Raw genomic sequence first — 21,802 nt, 5'->3', positions numbered from 1 at the left:
TGGCATGTGATAACTTTAACCTTTTGTCTTCGGGCCTTCGCGGATGTTTAAGTCTGGCTTTAGTTGTTCATCAATAAAGTTGTAGGAAGCAAAGGTAACATTCTGTTTGGTATCTTGTCAAATTGTATTTACTTATGCAGCTTGTAAATGGAACTAATTGAAAAGGGACTATTTCATGGGGAGAAAAAAGTGTCCATCTCTTGCTGTCTTCTCCCACCTCAAATTCAAAACTTTTGTTTCTTTTATTTTTTTAAAAAAATATTTTTACAGTGCTTTCATACTTGCATATAGCTGTAGTTAGAGCCTATTAGATAGCAGTAAGCCCACTCATGAATGTCTAGTTAACTCACAGTCCATTTCATACTGAACTTCCTACATCTGTTCTTACTCTCCAGAAAATGTAGATTGTGGTCTAAAGGTAGTTTATAGGGCAGTTAGGAAATGTAGGGCCTCCCTTGGAACTGCATGAGCTGAACAAGTTGCCAAAGTGAGAGTCACACATTCAGCAAACTGTTACTAGTCTGCAAATTGAAAAATTGACACCTGTCCTAGAGATAGAGATGGCAGAAATAGGACCTGCTACCTAGAATGGCATAAATAAAGTCCTAGTAGGGGCTGAAAAAGTACCTAGTGAACTTTTACAAGATGATTATATTCCAATCATAAATTGGCATTATGCTTTCAAAAATGTCACTGTTTGCCTTGTCCCTCAGGTTCTTCTGCTATGGCATCAGCATTTAATCCATTGCTAATACAGCAGTGCTATTTTTCTCATGTATTGTGTAAGATGCCAGCCGTGTTTGGCATAGGAGGAATGCTAAGGAGGCGGGTGCTGTTGCACCATTGCCACTAAGCACTTGCTGTCTTTCTCTGCGGACTGCAGAGCTACAAAACTGCATCCTGCTGTGGCATTATAGATCCTTCCTCTCTTCCTGTCGCGAGGTGAACTGCCTCTGAAGCTCCCCCACTGATGGGCCAGTGTTATCCTCTCTCTTGTAGTTCCACACATTAGGACTCCTGGAAATTGGAAATTAAGAGATCTCTGCTTTGTCTTAACCATCTCCCATGTGTGTGTGTTTTTTTCTTTTCTTCAGCTTTATTCAAGCTGCATTAACTTGCATTTAAACACAGTTTTGACTTTTTACTTGTCCTATGTTTTTTCACTTTTATTATTCTACTTCTTTGGCTGCTCTGAATGACAGTTATTTCACATATAGATTCTGATAGCTTTCTTTGTTGATGAGGTGGGCTGCTAGAAATTGAAAGCCCACTCCTGTGTCAGGGTTGAAAGATCTTTGAAAAGGCTGAAGGATTTTATTGACAAGCCTGAATGCTTATCTTCATCATATTTGGGTTTCTTTAGCCTAGAAATTAAGTGAGATTTGAGTCTTATGAGATGGCTGGTTAGCTGCTCTCGGGCCAAGAGGAGCAATAAAAGCAGCATTTCTCCTGCTGTTTTAGTTCTTCTGTTTGAGATCTCAGAATAATCACAGCTAGGTAATAAAAATGAACTTAAAGAATAAAAACAATTTTTAGAAGCTTCAGAAAATTTTAGGCCTCAGGACTGTGTGAATTTTAACTGTGAACTTAGCTCAGTCTTCCTTTTTCTGAACTAGTTTAGTCTTGCCTTTAGGTGATAGCTGTGTCACACATAAGATGTTCTGTAATGTCAGTACCCCGTGGCATTCATAGGGCACTCATTTATGAAAACAATATTTTTATTATACTCAATTCCACCCAAAATATATCAGCTCAGTTGGAATTTTGTATTTCATTAAACATTCAACTGATTATTTTATGCCTTTCCTCCCTCAAGTAATAGCTGAGAAGTTGGTCATACTTCTGTGCACTCATTCAAGGTCTCCTAAAAATAAGATTGTTGAATTTTTACGCTTATAATTCAAAGATCAGCTACAAATCTAAAATAAACTGGATGTGAAACTTTAAAGTTTCAGATTCTGCAATTTTGCAAGCAGCAGATCAGCTGGAATTTGCTTCAATTTAGTCTTGAGCAATGGTCTTTAATAGCCTGAATACAGATACTACATGTGAGATCCCTGAGTTATCTAAGGATAAGCCTTAGAGAAAATTAGCATTTTATTCTGAGAACTAAATTTTAGAAAAAATGAGCTCATTTGATACTCATCTGCACTGGCATAAACCAGGAGTAACTACTTGAATGTTACTGCAGTTATACTGATACAAACTGTTGTTACTCTTTTCTGTTTGTAGTATCAGTGTGTGCACATAACGAGAAAATGCTTTGTCTCAAGGAGTTTAAAATCCAGTTTCTTCTGAGAGATATGCATCCAGTCTACTATTTCCTGATTAAAAAGAAGCAGTGTACTCTGTTTACCTCCCTCTATGAAATCTTCCTTTATAGTCAAAATCTTAAATCTTTATACATTACTTTCTTATTGTTTGCATTCTATCTCGATGTGATGTTCATATAGCATCGCCCATGTTCACATGGCCCATTGGGTTAATGATCTGACTTACGTAAGCATCTAAATGCTTCACAGATTTCCTCAATTTTTCCTTGCAGCAGCCTCACAGAAGTAGGGAGCCATTATTAACCTCATTTCCAAGGAGACAGAAGTACAGGGAAGCGAAGAACCACATTTTTAATTGTTCCTGGTCAGTTTAGACATTAATGTTCAGTGGAATCTTGAAAAGTCATTACTAGCCTGAACACTTGCATCTTATTGCATATGATACCTCTGAAAACACAGCTGTAACAGATGAACTTAAGACACATAGGAATTCTGTAGCGCGTAGAATTGAATCATGCTTTTAGAGACTGGGCTGAATACTCAGAGCATCCTTTTTCTTACCATATTGAACTTGCTTTTTAATTTATGTAGATGTTGCTCAGTGAATTCTTTCTGAGAGAAAGGATTTTTTCATTGAACTCATGATTGGTGTTTCTGTTCCTCTCGACAGAAGGCTAGAAAACGGTTGCTATAGAAGTCTTTCTTCATGATAAACAAGGTCCAAAACAAATGCCTGCCCTGAGAATGCAAGTCATGGAAATTCACAGGATCAAAGGGAATTTGGTCTTGTGCCTTGTTTTCCATCTGACTCTGAACTTTCTGTGCATATGGTTTGTTCCCTTCAAAATGCAGGGAACTAGGGTGTCCCTAGATTGCAAGTGTGTTGTTAAGAGCTTAGTGAACAGTGTTGGAACCTCTAGCGAAGCTGAGAGGAGCTTAGGTAGCAAAGATTGAATAATTGCCAAGAGAGGAGTGGGACTAGCAAGGTAATCAGGCAGAAGAAGAATTTACAGAGACATATCTTCTTCTCAGCTCTGGGAGCAGATGCATATATGCTTTGCTACTGGGAGAGAACTGACCCTCTGTGCTCCCCTCTAGAGTGGGTGTTGCCATCAGAGATGAAAAGATAGGTAGAGCTTCTCCATCCTTGTGCCCCCAAACATGGCTTGTAAACAAACTTGCTTTAGGATGTCCTTGTGTTCCTGCCAGTGTTAGTGTGAGGAGACCTTCTGGGACAACATATCCATCCTACTTCACTGCAAAGTGAGGACAGGAAATTATATATTATGATGGGAGCCAACATTTTCCTTTAAAACTTAACTTCAAGAAGACTTCTATAATGCATTCAGAGTCAGACAGCAGGGACCTTTGGGATGGAGTGTGAAGAATATTGTGACCTGGTGAATTACTCATAAATGTTGTGAAAACAACAGTTTTAATTGAAGAGATGAACTGCTTTTTCTTACAAGTGCAATATCACCGTGTGCGAAAGTTCATAATAATGAAAAGCTCAGACTGAAAAATAGCCAGCTGACCTTCCTATAATATATTTCTCTCCTTAGATAAAGTTATCTCATGGAGCATTATTCAAATATACCAAACATCCACATATGTTGTTGAAAAAGCCCCAAACTCTCACACTTTCTCCTCATTAACTCAGTAGAATTACCTGGCTCATTTGGTTCATCAGAGAGCTGCCATCTGAATTCTGAGACCATGGTTTTCTGGTCACTTGGGCAGACTCAGGTTTTCTGCAGTGAAGATTTCTGCCCTTTTCCAGATCCATGCAGGTATTTTTATCAGTTACCAGGAGAATTTGGAAGAACTATTTAGATTCCTTCAACCTATGAAGTTGTACTCTGAAAAACAGTATTAAAAGACTACTAAGCTTTGAAAACAAGCGTTAAGAAGGTTGGAGATGCCAGAAATTAAGGTTTTCTGTGCAATTAGTAAAATGCCTAACAGTAAATTGTTTTATTTGCTCTCATTTTCCTTTAGTCAGTCTGAAAAACAAATGTGGCATTTCTTTCATGCAAAGAGGTACTGTTAGCTTTCCCCCATACAGTGGTTTGGGATCACTAGATGAAAGCTGCTGTGAAGGCAGCAGTGACTGATCGCTATAGTGTTTTCGAAGGGTGAGAGAAAGTCTTGATTCTTTCTTTTTTGATTATCAGCAGTTTTTCTGCTGTTTTTGGGGGGAGATGCTCTAATTTCATGTCATGTGTGCTACTTATACCACAGTGCTGCTACCTTAAAACATCTCCCCTTCATTTTGATGTTTATTCCTTTTTAATAGGAGTAGGTTAGTAATTGCAGCCTCACACAGGCTCAGGAATAGGAAAGATCTGCACTTCTTTTTTGTTTCTTACTCTATGGTGGTGGAAAAAGATTCCAGTAACTGTGTACCTTTAGTACAGTGGGTAAATTTATGTATTTCTACTTGCAACTAAAAGAAGAAAAATGCTGTTTGTTGTACTAAAATGTTTTTGTATTTCAGGCAGTGAAACTAGAGGGGGTTCTATATGTTAAAAAATAGAGGCACTGGATGGATTCTACCAATGCTGTAATTAAATAGGTACTGTGAGAACATTTCTTTTCATCTTACTCTATTGTGTTCCTGTACCGTCTGCTCTGTTCCAGTATGAGGTGATGTGATGTGTAGAGGCATTTTTCAAAAAGCTGAGATTCTTTAAGTGGATTTTTAGTTTTCTGAAAAGCACTAACAGAAAAGAGTGGGTGATTTCGAGGTACACATTCATGGACCTAATTACTCTGCCTGATTTACCTATTCATGAATACTCCTTCACAATGATATGCCAGGGAATATTACATTCCCTTGATACTGTTCTTATCTTTCCCCTAATGCGGTCCAGGATGCACAAGACCTTACTGAGGAGGCAGCCATTGTAACTTATCATTCAAAAGATATATTTAGTGATAAACTGGTAGAAAGGTTCCAGTGATAAACCGGTAGACAGGCTTCTGTGTGACAAAGGTAAGAACAGTGAAGTATCTGCTGCACCATTCAGCACTGTTCTGCTTCTTGGGGATGTACTATTGCTGAGTAAAGTATGGTAGAGAAATGAAGAAGGAGATCTTGCAGCAAATGAAGATTTGCATGCTAACTTGATTTTGTGTGGAAATCATGTTTAAAGGTCAAACTGCCTATGGCACATATCATGCAAAAAGTATTAAAATGTACTCCACTGCAGATGAATTGTACTTCAACCTTGAGAGGAATTTATGAATAATGCAGAAGACTTCAGATGGCATGAAACATTCATTTTTCTTTCTGCACGGAAAGAAAGCTCTTGGTTAAACAACCACAGAATGTGAGACTGGCCATAGATCAGCAATGTCTGTCACAGAAAGGAAAGTGGGCCTATTTATTCAGCAGCTGTTCTTAGATCAGCAGGAAAATGAACGTGTCAGAGTCCACTGTTTTGTATGTTTTCTCTGCCACCCTAAAAACTGCAACTCTGTCCATCATAAGTGCAAATGCACCTTTTACAGAGCTCCCCTTTATTAGTAATGCAACAAATTACTTTGGATTGTTTGTCCTCATGAAGACATTTCATGTAACAAAATTCATTTTGAAACTTCTGCCCTCCCAACACACATGCTTTTTTTCTGCTATTGGAAATGAAATGGCTTGTGGGAGAAAAATGCCATGGGAATATTAAAAAGAATCCTGCAATGAGGATCAACATCATCTGAGGCAAGTGCTAAGTATTGGGACCTCAGTTTAGGTGTTTGAACGTGGTGTTGCTTTCTGTAAGGCCATGAGACTTGTTCCCTTATGTCTCAGCTTCCTCTGTTTGCCTACCTTCCATCATATTTTGAGGACTAATGTTTATGGAGTAGCCCGATGTATAGCTTGCGAAATGCTACTGCTTACAGGAAGAGGGAACCAGATAGAGAAGAAAGTCAAAAGGCCAGGTGCAAAGGACATATTCGTAGAGTCTGAATACAGATTCACGTTACATAAAGACCTCAGCAGCTCTTTTGTAGATGAATTATCTTACTCTCTTTTGTTGGCAAATTGAGGCTGGCCAATATCATAAAAACTTGCACTGCTTGAGGGAGTTGTTCTTGGGCTAAGAAAAGGAGGACCGTGCCCTCAGCACGTGAGCCTTTCTGCTTCGAGATCCAGGGGTAGGCAGCTGGGAGCTTTCTGTGCAGGAAAAGGGAGGCAAGGATCTATTCTGAACTTTAACAGATATTCAGGTTAAGTGTTGCCAGAAATTCCAGGTGTCCATTTTTATTTCTTCTGCTTTTCGTGTTGTCTGCTTGCTGCAGACCTCTTGTCCCCTCTTATTGCAGGGGCTGCTTCACAATGTAGTGAGAGGCCAGAGATTCCATCAGTGGCTGCCAACCTTCACCTGTTGTAAGGAAGTTACACACAGCAGATAATGTGATCTAACATGCATACTTCCCCTGCAAATTCACTGCTTGTTAGTTAGTAACAGGACCCCTACACCCTCACTACTGATGTAATTCACTATATACTTCAGGCTTCTTTGCATGCTCTTATTCTTAGCCATGCCAGCTGAGGAGGTGACACCAACCCTCCAGCAACCTTTCTTTCCCTTCCGCCACCCAAGTTAGCATTCTAATTATTTGCAAGTTCCAGTGAAGGGTGGGACTAAAAAGGACCAACACAGCTCTTAGCTTCAGAAAGGGAAAGAGAAGGAGCCAGGGAACTGGAAACATTGCTTCAGATGTGGAATGATGATAGATCAAATTATTAAACAATCAAGTTATGCATAATGCCTAACATGGATTTCCTGAAAACTAATCACGACAAACCAGTCTAACTGATTTTTCTAATTTCTTCCCATCAGAAAAAAAGGGAAGTAGTTATGACTACTGAAATATATTGCTTGAAAATTCAAAGAGGTCTCTGGTGGCTCAGGCATGTTTTTTGGAGGGAAAAAGTGTCTCAGTGATCTATCCTATTTGAATATTAACAGCTTGGCTGAAGGAATGGGGAGTATAAACATAAAATTGACAGCTGACATCACCCTGGGAAGAGTTGCAAGACTTTGGGGGACAAAACTAACATTCAGAATTGTCTTATGCCCTGGAGAAATGGTCTGAAATCAGAAGGGTGAAATTCAATAAAGATAAAAGTAAAGTACTGCACTTGAAAAGGAAAAATCAAATCCACAAACATACCTGAGGGAGAATAACTGGCTAAGTAATGTTTTAAAAAAATACATGGGGATTATACAGTGCCATAAACAGTATTGATGTTCTGAGCCTTTCTTTTATTCTGGCATTCTGCAGAGGAGAGCTGTACATAAGATGTGAGGTAATCATTTGCTCCACTTAGTGCTGGCAATGCCTCTGCTGCCGTAAAGTTATTCAGGTGTCGACAAACTGGAAAAGTGACAAAAATGAGAAAATGATAAAGGTTTTGGAAAGGGAAGACAAGCTTAAACTGGCTTACATCTGGAGCAGAAAAGATGAGTGACAGTGTTCAGATACGTAGAGCAGAGGACAGTGATTATTTATTCTCCATGTCTGTGGCAGGCAGGATACGAAGTAATGAGCTGAGCTTCACATTTGAGTAGATCTGGATTCAGTAACAGAAAATCTTTCTGCTGCCCCATATTAGGGCAGCAGAAATACTAAACCAGGCAACTAGGCAGGTTGCCTGGTTTCTTTGACTAGGATCTTGAAGAACAGACTAGACTCACATCTGTCAAGGGTGAAATAGGTGAAGGATCCCAACAGCCATGATGTGTGCAGTGGCTGTGTCTTAGCACTTGGCACTCCCTAGCTCACAGCCCCAGCCCCAGCTCCTTGCCAGGCTGCATCAAGGTCTAGGAGGAAATGTCTGTTGTGCTGTCCCAGGTGGAGCGAGGGCAGATGTCTTGGGCACTGTGCCAGGCAGTGTGCAGATCACCCTCAGTCTGGAGAAAAAGCATGGTCATAGTAGGAACATCTGAGTTCCCTTCTGTTCTGGTATTTAATCAGAAATTCAAGATATGGGGATGGCAATGTTGGGTGAGATCTAAATTTATATGTATATTATGTGCATTTTGTTTCAAGTTAGCCAAGAGTGTGTAACCATCCTTAGTGCCTTAAGCAAAAGAAAATCTAAGGACTACAAGAAGTAGTACTGATAACTCAGATAAACAACATTCTCCCTGTTGAACCAGTATGGAACTGATACCCTTGTCTTGCTAGGATGCTCTTTGCTGTGTTAGTTGCCATCTGTCTTGAAATTCAAACTTTCATACTTCAGAACTTCTGCTAGAAGCTGAATTAGCTGAGGTGTTCTGGCACGATTTCAATACATGTCCATTGTTCTTCTGCCCATCCAAGACCGTGGGCAGACATCTGCTTCTGAGCCCAACTGTGCCAGCAGATGTTACCAGCCCTGCCAGTAGGTTGGCAGAACAAGTGGATGAGTGTTCCCTACCTTGCCTCAGGCAAAATTAGCCAGCTGAAGGTGGTCAATTGTTAAACTAATCTGATTGCTGCTGCCCTGAATAGATCTAGGATTACCCTATCACTATGGGTAGATTACTCTTTCTCTACTAGTAGAGGAATGATAATATATACTTAGTGATGGCAGTGTCTTCCACCATTGCTGCTATTTGCAGAGTAAATGATGTCTGCAGACCAAGTTTCCATCAAAAACTTCAAAGTTAGTCTTGCTTTCTTCCCAGTGTAGCCGAGTGTTGTTAGAACAAACTGGTATTGTTAGAACAAACTGGCATCTGTTGTGCTTCACCTCAGGAGCAATCCCATTTCAGTGAGCAATGAAATAATTTCTTTATATAGAAAGTCTTCGATTGTGAAATGTTTTGTTATCCTCCAGGATTAAAGACACATCTATGAGTGTGTCTGACTTAAAAAAATGAAATGCACAGTTTAGTGTAGATATTAGTGGTACAGTTTCCAAGAGTCACTGCATAGAAATGTTAAATGAATGATAATGTCTTTGTCAGTGAAGCCTTTTTTGTTTTACTCAAGCACCATTGTACCTCAAGCCTTTGTCACATACAGGGTGAGATCTCCACTTTTACAGAGAAGCAACAGCAGATTTACCCAGCCACAAATATCCTCAAAAGAGGCCTTCGTAGCTCTAGTGCTGCCGTTCTTCGGAGTCATGATTCTTCATGTGATAAAGGTTAGGAATATGCTGAGATGCTTGGAAGAAATAATCTCAATGAAAAGTGTTGAGAGCTGTGTGGCTTGCTCTAGATTTGCTGGTAGTTATTAACCACTGTGCAACAGACAAAAAATTTTCCCCTGTTCAGTCTAATTTTTAACTATGCTTGCTATTTTCCAGGTACAGAACTGCATCCTTCAGAAGGCCCCACCAAACCAACCTATTGTCAGGGCCAAATGGCTTCAAGAGACACTTCCTTAGCCGCAAGGATAGACTGTGACCATCATCCGGAGAACCTGACTCACCCTTCCACAGGTGTACTACAACCACCACTCATATCCAGAGGCAACCTGAAGCTGTGCCAGGATATGTATTTGTGTATTGTTACTGTACTAAGAAGTGGTATCTTTTGATTTGCGTATACCAGCTATTGCAGCTAGTCATTTTCATGCAAATTGTTGTCCTACCCTGTGCAATTCCCAGAAGAAAACACAGTTGTCAGGTAGAGCAGAATTTGGTACACCATATTGGCCAAGCTTTGTTTTAAGCTTTCCTTGTGTACTGCTTTAATGTGATGTCCTCACATCATTAGTATGTTCTTACCTAGCCAAATGTGGTAGTTTGGTTTTCAAAAATATGTGAATGTAGTACCTCAATAAAATTTGGCATTTGCTTGTGTTCTATTTTTCTTCATTTATCATTTTCCCCACCTTTCTCCTTACAGTTTTCCCATGGATCATCTTAAAATGATTTTGATGGAAGACTTTTCCAAGAAAAGGGGGGAAGTTGGTCATGAATGTTTTGTAGTGAAGTTTTGATTACTATTTCTGTGAAAAGTTACTGAAAACACTGAAATAAACTGAAATAGACAAACATCCACAGATATTTTTAGGTTCTACATCAAAATATGATGGAATTTTTATTTTAAAGCAAACCTAAAAATGTTTCCAACAGTGTTCCAGTCTGGAGCACTAATCTTTAAAGTGTTGGACTTCCTACAATTACTCAAGGAGCTCTAACTGCACATTTTATTTCCCCAGAAGTCTTAGGGAAAAAACAGCATAGTCCTGAAAAGTCATATGGGAGCTTTCAAGTCTTTCAAGCTTTAAGGTTTCAGCCTCTAAGTCATGAACATTAATGAATATGATTTCTTTTATCTTGTAAGAGTTCTTTAAAATCTGTGATCAAAGGAGCTTCTAAAATATTGAACACTGCTGTTTATGTTAAAGGAGTAGACAGATTACATCTTCCATTTACAGATGAAGCCTGAATATTCACCTGCTGCATCAGTTTTGTATCCAGGTATACTCAAATTTTAAGACCAGGTCTTTGTATCCTTTTTAGGAGAGAGAGCTTTGTGTGTGAGTGTTCGAAATTTAAACTTCTGCGCAGCTATCAAAATACTCACATGCTTTCAGTCTGAGCTACTCTTACTTTTTAGTACTTAGCTGGAAAAATAAAACCCCTTCAAAGGAAATTGAGAGCATAGTATATGTTCTGGCTGTAACTTTTTGCATACACTGTGTCTCACTGAACTGGTAATTGCTACTGTCGACTTCTAGAAAATGAAAACCACAGTGCACAAACAAATCTTTGCTTATAATAGATCATACACCTGACCTTACAGTCTCGTAAATTCTTTTGGCTGGGCTGTCAAAGAACATAAGGAAATAGCTTATGATTTTTACCAACTGATTTTCTTAGGTTCCCTTGAGTACTCAATCCCTGAATTTCATATACTTGAAGTATATACTTCATTCTAAACAACCACTAAAAGATTTTCAGGACATAAAAATGATTTTGGTCAATCTGACTTTATTTAAACTTGAACCAGCACTGCTGTAATTTTTAAATGCAACAGAACAGTATCTCCCAAGCTGATTTGATTAGGGGATTCAGTACACTGCCCATAGCAGTTTTCAAGCATAATGTGCGATAGTAACAAGGTTGGCTCTCTGTGCTTAGTAGGCATAATAAGGCTTAATGTACTTGTTGGGCAAAGCCCTAATTTGGACCATGGGAGCTTTTTAAGCTTAAGTTGTTTAAATACCATGGTAAAGCAAACTCAGGGCTGTTCTCTTACCTTTAGCTGTAGAGAAGTTAATAAGGAAAACTTAGGAGAGTTGCTGTGAGTGGGTTTTATTGTTTGTTTTTCAAAGTGGAATAATCTTACTAATCATGAGGGCAAAATAAAAATGGGGGGAAAACAGTATAATATTACACAATAGGCCTCATAGATTGTGGAGTATAGAAAGTCCACGTTGTCTCTCTCTACGTTTATAGAGGCCATCAGAGCAGCACAAGCAGCAGCCTCCAATGATCTCCTCAAGACCATGCCATCACTCTTTGGAGTCACACTGGTGTAGCAACAACTCACAGATCAAAGACACTGTGTGTGCACATGCAGGTCTGCAGGTTTTCCCAAGAATTGTTTGGATATGGGCTTTGGTTTACATAAATGCATATTTTTTCCCTTGAACCTGCTTTGTGCAATGCTCCAAACTGGGATTTACAAGAGCTGGCCTTCCTTGCCGCAAATACAAGCTGTCTGCTTACTAACTTTGCATATCTTCAATTCCCTTAACATATCTATCATTGTCTCTATCATTCTCTAGATATTTGTGTATTAAGTAGCTATTCACTTGTAATCTTCAGTTTGAGTTTAAGTAGAAAATACCAAATCACTTGTCCCATAATATCAGTCAATTCCTTCATGACTTTCATAATTAATCTTATTTAAATATCATTCCTGATAGCCTTGGTCTTTACAAGTTCTCAGTTATGGAATAAAGACCAAATAAAATCATAGCTGATTTTTATGGATCAAAATAATGTCTTCTCTGTTTTCCCAACATGACAAAGGCTAGAGGACTTCAAGAGAGTTCAGTCCTTTAAGTTGTGGAAGACATGAAGCAGGAAGAGCATAAAGACTCAGCCACTTCCTAGGAACATGAATGAAAAGCTTTTGTCTATAAGCCTGAAGCTCATAGCAATCCTGTCTGTTTTATTTTGAGGTAAGGTATTTAATATTTTGTCAAAGAAATGTAGAAGTTGATAGAGGAATGGTTACTTAGGTGTCTGTTAAAGGCTTTGCTGTCCTTACTATTTTAGGAAATAGTATAACTACACCTCAAATTGTAACAGACATCATTGAATAATTGGCTAAAGATCCATTAATATTATATTGCATTAAAGGCAGAGGATGAGAGAACTGTGAAATGGACCGTCAGTTCCCAGTCATATGAAGCTATTTCTTCTCCAGAAAAAGAGATATGTGTTACACTGAGAAATTGAAGTTTAGACTGAAGAAGAGAGAACAGATTTTGCAACATTTTCTTATGTTATCAGTAGCAAGGGTAGCATTTATGAAATTTTATCAGAAATGCAAACGTTGTCCTAAGACTAATTAGAAGGGAAAAGATGGAAAATCTGATCTGAAGAACCACCAACACCAGGCAAATTGGATCTGTCTGTATTCCGAGCTGCTATTTGTTTCTAAAGTGTATCATTGACAGGGAGCGCTGTTTTCTAGTAGTTGACAGAATTATTCCACTTCAGCTTCCCTTTTCTATCATTATGTTTTTCCTTAGTGGCTGTGACGGTGCATGTGTGATTTACAGCCAGAGATTTTTGGTTCATACATATGTATGTGCCTATATATAGAATCGTAGAATCGGTAAGGTTGGAGGGGACCTCTGGAGATCATCTAGTCCAACCCCCCTGCTCAAGCAGGGTCACAGTACTTTTGCGTAAAATGCCTTTGAAGAGAAAGAATCTATCCAAGTATCTCTGAGTGCATGAATCTCTGTCCAATATGCTAGAATTTATGTTTTAGCTATGTTACATACTTATTACTTAAAAATATGCAGAGTAAAATCATTCCTGCCTTATCCATTACTCCTGTGCTTTTTCCAGTCTGTGTCCTTTAGAAAAACTGTTGAAGAGCCTTACTTTATGCAGAGAAGAGTGTATGTTGATGGCAGCAGCAGCACCAAGTGACATTAGTAGACACAACATAAGTACAGAGAGCTGTGATACAAGCACCTTTTTATGCAGCTGGGGGAAAGTTTAGGGGTAAAGCATTTAAAAACAAGCTCTGTTTCAAATAGCCCTTGCACCTATAATATGTTTCAGGATACTCTAGCTGAAGAGCCGCCACTCTTAAGAAACCACAGCTTCCCTATCCCCATGGGTAGCAAAATGCCAGTGGCAATGGGAGTTTTGTGTAGCTATTTTTAGCACTCAGTACCATGACTTTTTTCCTGCTCCATCAACTTGGCTGAGCATTACACCATTGGGCCAAGCAGCATTGCCTAGAGGCTTCGGGAACAACGGGAGAAGGGGGAAAAGGGATCTTCAGGCTTTTGTTAGCTGAGGATGAACCTCTGCACGGGGGCGTGGAGGTATTGGTGAGCCAGGAACACACTCTACTTTGGGAAGAGTGACCTGAAAGCTTGGGACCAGGCAAGATCCACATCTCATTGACATCTCCCCAGTAAGCAGAGAGCTCCTCTGCTGCTTTTCCTTTCAACTCCCCTTCTCCAGCCCGTCCAGCATAAGCAGGCCCTGCTTGGCTAAGCCCAGTGCTAACAGGTGTGCTGGGGAAAGCAGCCTTCTGACCCCTACTTTGGGCAAAACCTTCATCAGTTCAAAAGAGTTTCCCTAAGCAAGGACCAAGGATTTGGACAGGAAAGGGTGGAGAGCAAAACACGGTACCAGGGCCAACACTGATGAACGCTCTGTGTGAGTTTGTTGTCAACTGTCATGTTCCATATGATAATGCTGGCTTATGCCATGGTCCTCTGCCATTTTCTCTGTTTCTACATTCTAGTTTTTTTTAAAAAAATGTGTAGCAGCTGGAAACCCTTCAGAGATTCACTGGAAGCTCAAGAGAGTACCAAAATGGCTCTGCAGATAGCTGACAAATAGCCAGAGGACTGGACTCCGTCTGGGAAACCAGAGAAACATTATGGAAACCAGGTCTCAGGTCAGAATTGTTCCTGCCCAGAGTTACTTATTCCAGGGGGGAGACTGAGATGTTTCTCTTGTTCCTGATGAATGACTACTTGTTGCTGCAAACAAATGTAAGATAAGTACCTTTCCCTTAATGAGTGCGCTGCAAAACGGAACCAATATTTTTCCGTAAATGCATCAACCACAGAAAATTTAGTAAATTGAATCTGCTTTTTCTGCAATGTTGAATCAAAATGTCAAATGAGCACAACTCAATTATGGGAGAGGAAATAAGGCAACATACTGAATACCAGCAAGTTATTTATGAAATACTTCAAATCGCCAGTGCTGTAACTACCTGTGGGAAATGAGAACAGAGGAGAGCATAGATTCAGTTACGGGAAAATTGATGCAGAGCAACTTGTTTGCAAAGTTTCAGAATTCAAAACTTCACCCTGTCTGAGCTTTATAGTCTGGTTGTGCCATTCAGTCTGTTACTGTTTTTTCTAAAAATATTTTTAGGTGCAAATAAATGAGGGGAAAAAATAACAATTCCTTTTTGGAATTTTAAAAAGGTAAATGAACTTGCAATTTTTTCAGTACACTGTTGTTTTGTATTTTACCACTCTTAAAAAAGATGAGTCACCCCAAAATCCTTTCTACACCAGAGATAGTGTTGCAATTGAAGCATTTTTCTTTGCTCTTTTAAGCAGAGTTAAATACCTTTAGCGATGCTGAGAGAAAGGTTGCAGTGACTTTAACGTCAGATGAGGTTGGCTCTGAGTGCTCCATATTGAATGAAAAGCCAGATTTTTCCTGTGAAAGAAGTAGCTCTATTTATGAGGAATGAAACAGATTCAAAAATCTCTCTCTGTAACTAATGGGAGACATTAAGTGACTCCAAGAAATACATTTGGTATTCATGTAAAACATTGTTTAAAAGTAGTCATAATTGTTTCAACCACAGTTGGGAAATCAATGATTAAAGTTATTGACTTTAATGAGTACATGTACAGGTCACCTCTGAGTAATCTGATTCTTCTAAAGAGCAAGTTATTAGGGCTTGTAATTTGTGAATATTTATTTCTTCCATTTTATTTCTTCATTGCAATGGGAAGGCAGGAGGTAGGAAAGCAAAGGTTATGAAGTCAGGTTAAATCTTTTGAAGAGCTGGGTTAAGTAGTACATGTGTAACATGTCCTGCTGATCTTTACCTCTGCCAGCTGAGGACAAATGTACTAAGCCTGAGTACAAGCAGATAAATCCTGTTACATCAATACCACGGTAGGACTGTAATTTTAAAGATATCTATCCTATTATTGATATATCTATATCATATATCATTCTACTAGTTTCATGCGCCACATGATACCAGTCTTCCAGTGGGATCAACTAGGAAGAAAGAAGTGAAAAAAGATGAAACCTGCTAAATTCTTCTGACCTCTTCCTCAGAAGCTGTGGTAGCACTGCAGTATGTGGTGTCAGTGGTTGGTTGGTTGGTTGGCTGGTTTGTGTTAGTGTCATGAAAAGCTCAGGTTAGTTCACCCATCCCTTCTGAGTCTCAGGAGCTGAAATCACACACCATGGCCAGGTTGATGACAACAGTGTAAGTTTGATTAGACAGGGGCAAAATGCCAGAATTCACTCAGGGTGATTTTGTGGTAGAAAAGCTTTGTGAGGTGTGAGCTGGACTTGTGTATTAAGTGACTTCATTTCCTATGGACTAGCTAGAGATCGAAGAGGGCTCAGCACTTTCCCAGGTGGACCTCTAAAGAGTAGTCTGCAAGAAGTAGCATGCTATCTCCTGCATAGCACTGCCTGCACTCAAGCTAGATACATGCTAAGGAAACATGGAAGTAAAATGCATCTAAGCTGACACATTAAAGGATGTTAATCTAACATAAGAGACAAAAATTCTATGCAGGAATTATGTCTCTCATCCCATTTCTTTCCAGGTGAGAAAACTGAGAGCTCAAGACTGAGAGTCTGAAAATTTCATCCCTGAAAATCCCCATCATGATTAATCTTCTAATGTTTAATTTATTTTCTCTATCTGATGCAGGGCAATTGACATTCTCACCCTGAACCCAACTTTGGCTCAAAATTTGACTTTCCAGCTGTGAGGAGTTGAAGCACCATTTCAGATGCAGAAGCCTTTCCTTGTCAAGATTGGATATGGATCCCAAACCTGCAGCACAGCCCCAGCTTCAATGTAAAGGCGATGGGTAGAAAGGAAGGGACTGTAAGAAAGGCAGGAAAATAAGTCCTGCAAAAGCTACAAACCTTGAAGTGACCCAGAGTGTGAGTGGTGTGGCCTGGTGTAAGGCCTGTTCAGAAACACACACTATTCGGCAGATCTTGGAGATCAGAAAAAAAGACATATATTTGGGAATGCTCCTAGCCAAGACAGACCTATAGAAAGGATGATGCTGGCATGCTATGTATGGCAGATGATCATAGACTACTTTCAGGTGTATTAACAGCATTTTTTGAAGATGGAGCAGTCAGGTCATTTGGAAGGGGGAAAAAACTGCAAATCTGGGTCACTTGTGGAAAAGCAGAGTGGAAAGTTTGGGTTAATTCAATTACTGACACTGCAGTTTGAGAGATGGTTTAGGCAGGGAGGGAGGGAGGTCAAAAGGAGGCAGAAGAGGGCAATGCTGGGGTTCTGGGACTGCAGGGAAAATCTCTAATTCTTATGCCTACCTCCTCTCAGACTACACTTTTCATTCATGAATAGTGAGTCACCATTGTATCTTATTATTCTTTCTGCTGCATATGAATCTTATAACACCAAGCCAGTATGGAAAATGCCTCTCACAAAAATGTCATCTGTCTGAGGAGAAAAACAAAAATATCATGAAGTTACAGGAAATCTGTGCCATCCTTACCAGTGAGTAATGTGCAAGTGATTTCCCTCAAGTTCTGATGAGTTTTAGTGTCTGAGGTTTTGGTTCTGACTCCTCCCTATATACGCTTTGCTGCTGATTAACACGCTAGTGGGTGGCAGTGGGAGTAAAGATCCCTCCTATACATCAAGGCTGGAGAGCTTGTTCACTCAAGGAATATAATGTTCTTTGCAGGTTGTCAATGAGCAACATTTTGTGTTTATCAGCTTGGCAACAGTAAATGGTATGAAGAGCTCAAGAGTCCTCAGTGGTAGCAGCAGCATTTCAACAAAATAATTTTCTAAGTTATTTAGAAGACCAAAATATCTTAAAAAAGAAAAAAAAAAGTGATTGCACTGAGCAATCACTTTATACTGAGAGTCAAGGTATGCTGGATAGTACTTTAATTCAGCTGGTAACTAGTAATCGTGGACTTTGGCAAAAAATAAAACCACCACAAAGCATTATGCTTTGTGCAGTTGTGTGCAACTCTTTTTGGAGTACCATGAGGAAGCATAAATTATTTCAGGACAGAGAATAATGAGAGTGCAAAACTACACGTCAGTGATATAGTGGGTCTAAACTAAAACTGGAAGTTATACTGGGGGAATCCAAACACCCTTAGAGAGAATTCCCTGGGGAATCATTAAGCTGCATGTGAATGGTGCTCAGCATCCTCTCCTAATCCCACACAGTAACATACAGTAAAGAGAAAAGGGAGAAGGGATAGGAAAGAGAGAAGCCACAAGTGTGTACATTAGGAAAGCATGGAGTTACAAAGGACACTGCACAGAACAGGTATCGGGGAACAGAAACAGTATGGAAGACATTACTCCTTATTCAAAAATCTGTAAAAATCATATTTCTGTCTTAGAAGAGAAAAATTGGTGAGCAGATTTCCAGTCTACAGCGTAAGATGATTTTGGAAAAGTAGCTGGAGTTTTGGCTCCGTATCTCCCCTAACATTTCCACTTTTCCAGCTTGCTCTTCCCTTTCAGGAACACTACTTTGAGTGCAGCATCTAAAACTCTTGGGCTTGAGTGGCCAATATCCCAGGTAATCCCAGGTAATTTTCAGAATCTAAGCTCTTCTGATACCTTCATTAATATTGAAATTAATTTGGAATATTAATATTTTAACATATATTTGGGTAACAAATAGACTTTCCAATGTAATGGCTAGGAGGAATCGGATCCTATGATACCAAAGACACTTAACTGCATTTGATAGAACAGTTTCTAGGAGGCAAGAGTGCTGCGTATGTTTAAGAAAATTGCTTACAGTACTTTTACAGACTTACAGTAATGCAACCCTCAAATTATATCAGTGCTTGTCTGTTATCTTGTGCTAATTAGAGCATAGGTTTAAAAGAATATTATCTCCTAATAAAGCAAAGACATCACAATCATTGTTTCTTATTCTGGCATTCACTATAAGAAAATGTAGTGGTTTCATGGTGCAATTACATTATTAGAAGCAATTGAATTGTCATCTTATTTGTCTATAGAACATGATTAAGACATATCTAATATACTAGGGATGTTGTTGGATCTTGTACTAATTTCATTTTTAAAACACAAGCACTTTAGGCATAGAAACTTTGAACAAGGTCTAAGTAGTCCCAAGCTCTCTGTGTTAGCAATTTTATAGAATATTGTTTGTTTACATTGAAATAATCACTTCTCATCTCGCTGTTTTTGCTGTGCCTGCAGTTCCCAGGAGCTCTGAACACCACTTCCTAAAGCCTAAGGGTGCCATCAGACAGGTCTTTAAGCATTTCTTAGACTTATGCTGGCTATATTGATTCTGTGCCCTTTCCTACACCTCAAAATCCTTTGCTCCATAAGGGCAAGGCACTCTGCTCCCTGACTAATGGAAGTGCACAGACCTCTCAGCATGGAAGAGGATCCCCAGAAACACAAGGCAGCTTGACAGAACAGCTATGGCCAGGCAGTAAAGCAGAAAATTTCACTCCAGATGTATGCAACTGGTATGTAACCAAGAACGTGGCTGGACAGAGGGTTAGAGGTGGTGCGGTTATGGATTCAGGTAAATGTAGACTTCTATAATGTTGCTGTTATGATAGAAGGAACCTGAATTTTCCCTTTGAGCCATCCAGAGGAAGCAATTGCTCTTTAGCTGCCCAGGCCCCACCACCGCAGGCTCCACTTGTTACCTGCTGACCCCCTTTCTGCTGCAGACCTGCAGCTCGGGAGGCTGCTGTTTGCAAAGCTGGACCTGCAGGGAGTGGTCTGTGAGCAGGTCACTAGTGTGGGCTCGGTGGAGGTGGCAAGAGAGAGCCACTCTTCCCTGACAGCAACACCACACTCCGACGAGTCGCGGGGCATTGCTGCCAAGGGTGGCAAGCAGAGGGTTGGACCCTCAATGAACAAATCAGAACATTTTCCTTTTCTGTGCTCCAAAGCTGAACAAATTACTTAAGGACTACTAGGCAAGCACTGCTTGCCCCAGCCAAATTAATTTCTTCTGTTTTTCCATGGCATATTTCAGCCACAGAAAGTAATGCTAAACAGTTGGCTACCAATATTTTCAGCTCCGCCTCTTTAGTCTTCCAGAACTGAACCATTTAGCTGTACGCTAGAATATCTCAGAGAAAGTATCCTCGTCCGCCAGTGCTCTGAGACCCACTGCACAGGGCTTCTCCTTCCATCGTGAGCTCCTGTAATACTTGTCTGGGACATTTTTCAAGACTACATTTAAACTATCAGGAAAAGATACACTTGACTCACTCTTGGATGATGGCGCGTGGTCCTGAGCCTCCTGCTCTGCATCAGTGATTCAAGAGTGCTTTCTTCAGGTCACAGCTGTAAACAGAGGGGGTCTGTCGCTGCCCTCATTTGCACCGGGGAAAGTTGCCCTTGGTTCTGCCAGAGCCACTGGTATAAATGGCTCTAAAGAAGATCCGAGTTGGGCCCCAGGTCATACTAATGTATTGCTATCCTTCTAAATTAGTAGCTTTTTCTGTCTTCTACTGTTTATTTTCTTAAATAATCTCAGCACATATTTAATTAATTGTGCTGTGGTGGTACACAAAGTCTGGACTAGACTATCTCTTCTGTTGTTTTTGGTACTGCATAATCCCACTCCTTTCCTTACTTTTTCCAGCATGTTAGAAACCTAAACAAAGAAGGGCAGCATTTTTATAAATCCAGTGAGTTGGGATTTGGGGGAAGAAAAGGGAGGCAGGGAAGCAGGAGTTACTTGAAATACTTTTATATAACTGAATAATATTTTTGTCACTAATTTTTGAAAAATCCACTACATTAGAAGTACCAAAGTCACAAAATGTACAGGAAGTGTAAAACTACAGTAATATTTTCCTCATTCAGAACTTCCTATTTGGCTAAGAGCATCCTAAGTACCCGCTTAAAAATATTCCAACATCAAGCACTGATGAACTTGTATGTGCAGAATGCTCTCCATATGGCTGGCTTTAACTTAAACAAATTCCAACAGGCAGAAAAAAATAATTGTTGAAGGAATCAGAATGAGATGAGATTTAATCTGCGGCATACGGCATCATCATGCCTGACAATAAAATTCCATACTAACTTTCATAGCTGAAGAAAGCAGCTTTTTGAAAAAGATCCAACGCTAATTTGATTAGTGAAAATGCAACCCTATGTTGCTCTTGATTACAGACTCACATGCGTGTTATTTGCTGTAATGTTAGATAAAAGTTCAAGACAGTTGACGGAGTTGAGATCCATCGTGCTTTTCTACTTGGTAACAGCGCAGCTGAACAGGGGTAGGAAAGCTGACTTTGCCACTAGGGAGCTCACTAAGACACAGGACAGCTGGCGTTTGTTATATTGTTGGTTCTGCAACAAATTTCCTACATAAAACTAAACAAAAGGGGGCATGTTTTCACAAGCATCTAAGTGATATATGTGAGCATACAGAAGGAAGGGCCTGCTGAGGCATTTTACAGCACCTGGCTGTTTACCTGCAGGTGACTTTGGTGGTGTCAGATAACTAGATGCCTTGAGACATTGTTAGGTGCTTACCTGGGTCCCTACTGTTTCAAAGACTTCTTCGAGAACTGGTGTGTATGGGTAATGGGATGGTAGGGAACCAGGGGAAGATGAAGCTCCTATAATAGCTGAGGAAATGGGATGTCATTGCTTTTAAAAGTTACTTTGGTTTATTCTCTACCCATTCTTCCCACTTCTGAATAGAAATGAATGATCCTAGGTGTGTGGTAGTGGTAATGTTTGGTAATCAAGTACTATCTGTTGCAAAGTGCTTCACTCCTGAACCTAGCTATGGGTGCTAAGTCCTGATTGACTCTTTGACTCAGCCAAGTATTTAAAAGCAAGAAAGTAAAGTGCTCTCTCTATTCTGTATTACAAACTTGACTTGATATTAATCTGATTTCTGGAGCAGGTAAAGGTATTTGTTTGCTGTTCTTCTCCAATAACCTTGTTCTTCCCAAGAGTATGCTAGAGAATTACATTAATTGCTATGCTAATCATAACAGGAAGCAATTACTGTCAGAAAATAACAGTTACTTCACCTTCCCAAATTTGTTTGTGGCCATA

The sequence above is a fragment of the Rhea pennata genome, chromosome 8 (genome assembly GCF_028389875.1).
Source record: "Rhea pennata isolate bPtePen1 chromosome 8, bPtePen1.pri, whole genome shotgun sequence".
NCBI classification, from domain to species: Eukaryota; Metazoa; Chordata; class Aves; order Rheiformes; family Rheidae; genus Rhea; species Rhea pennata.
Note: the sequence above shows the minus strand (reverse complement) of the source record.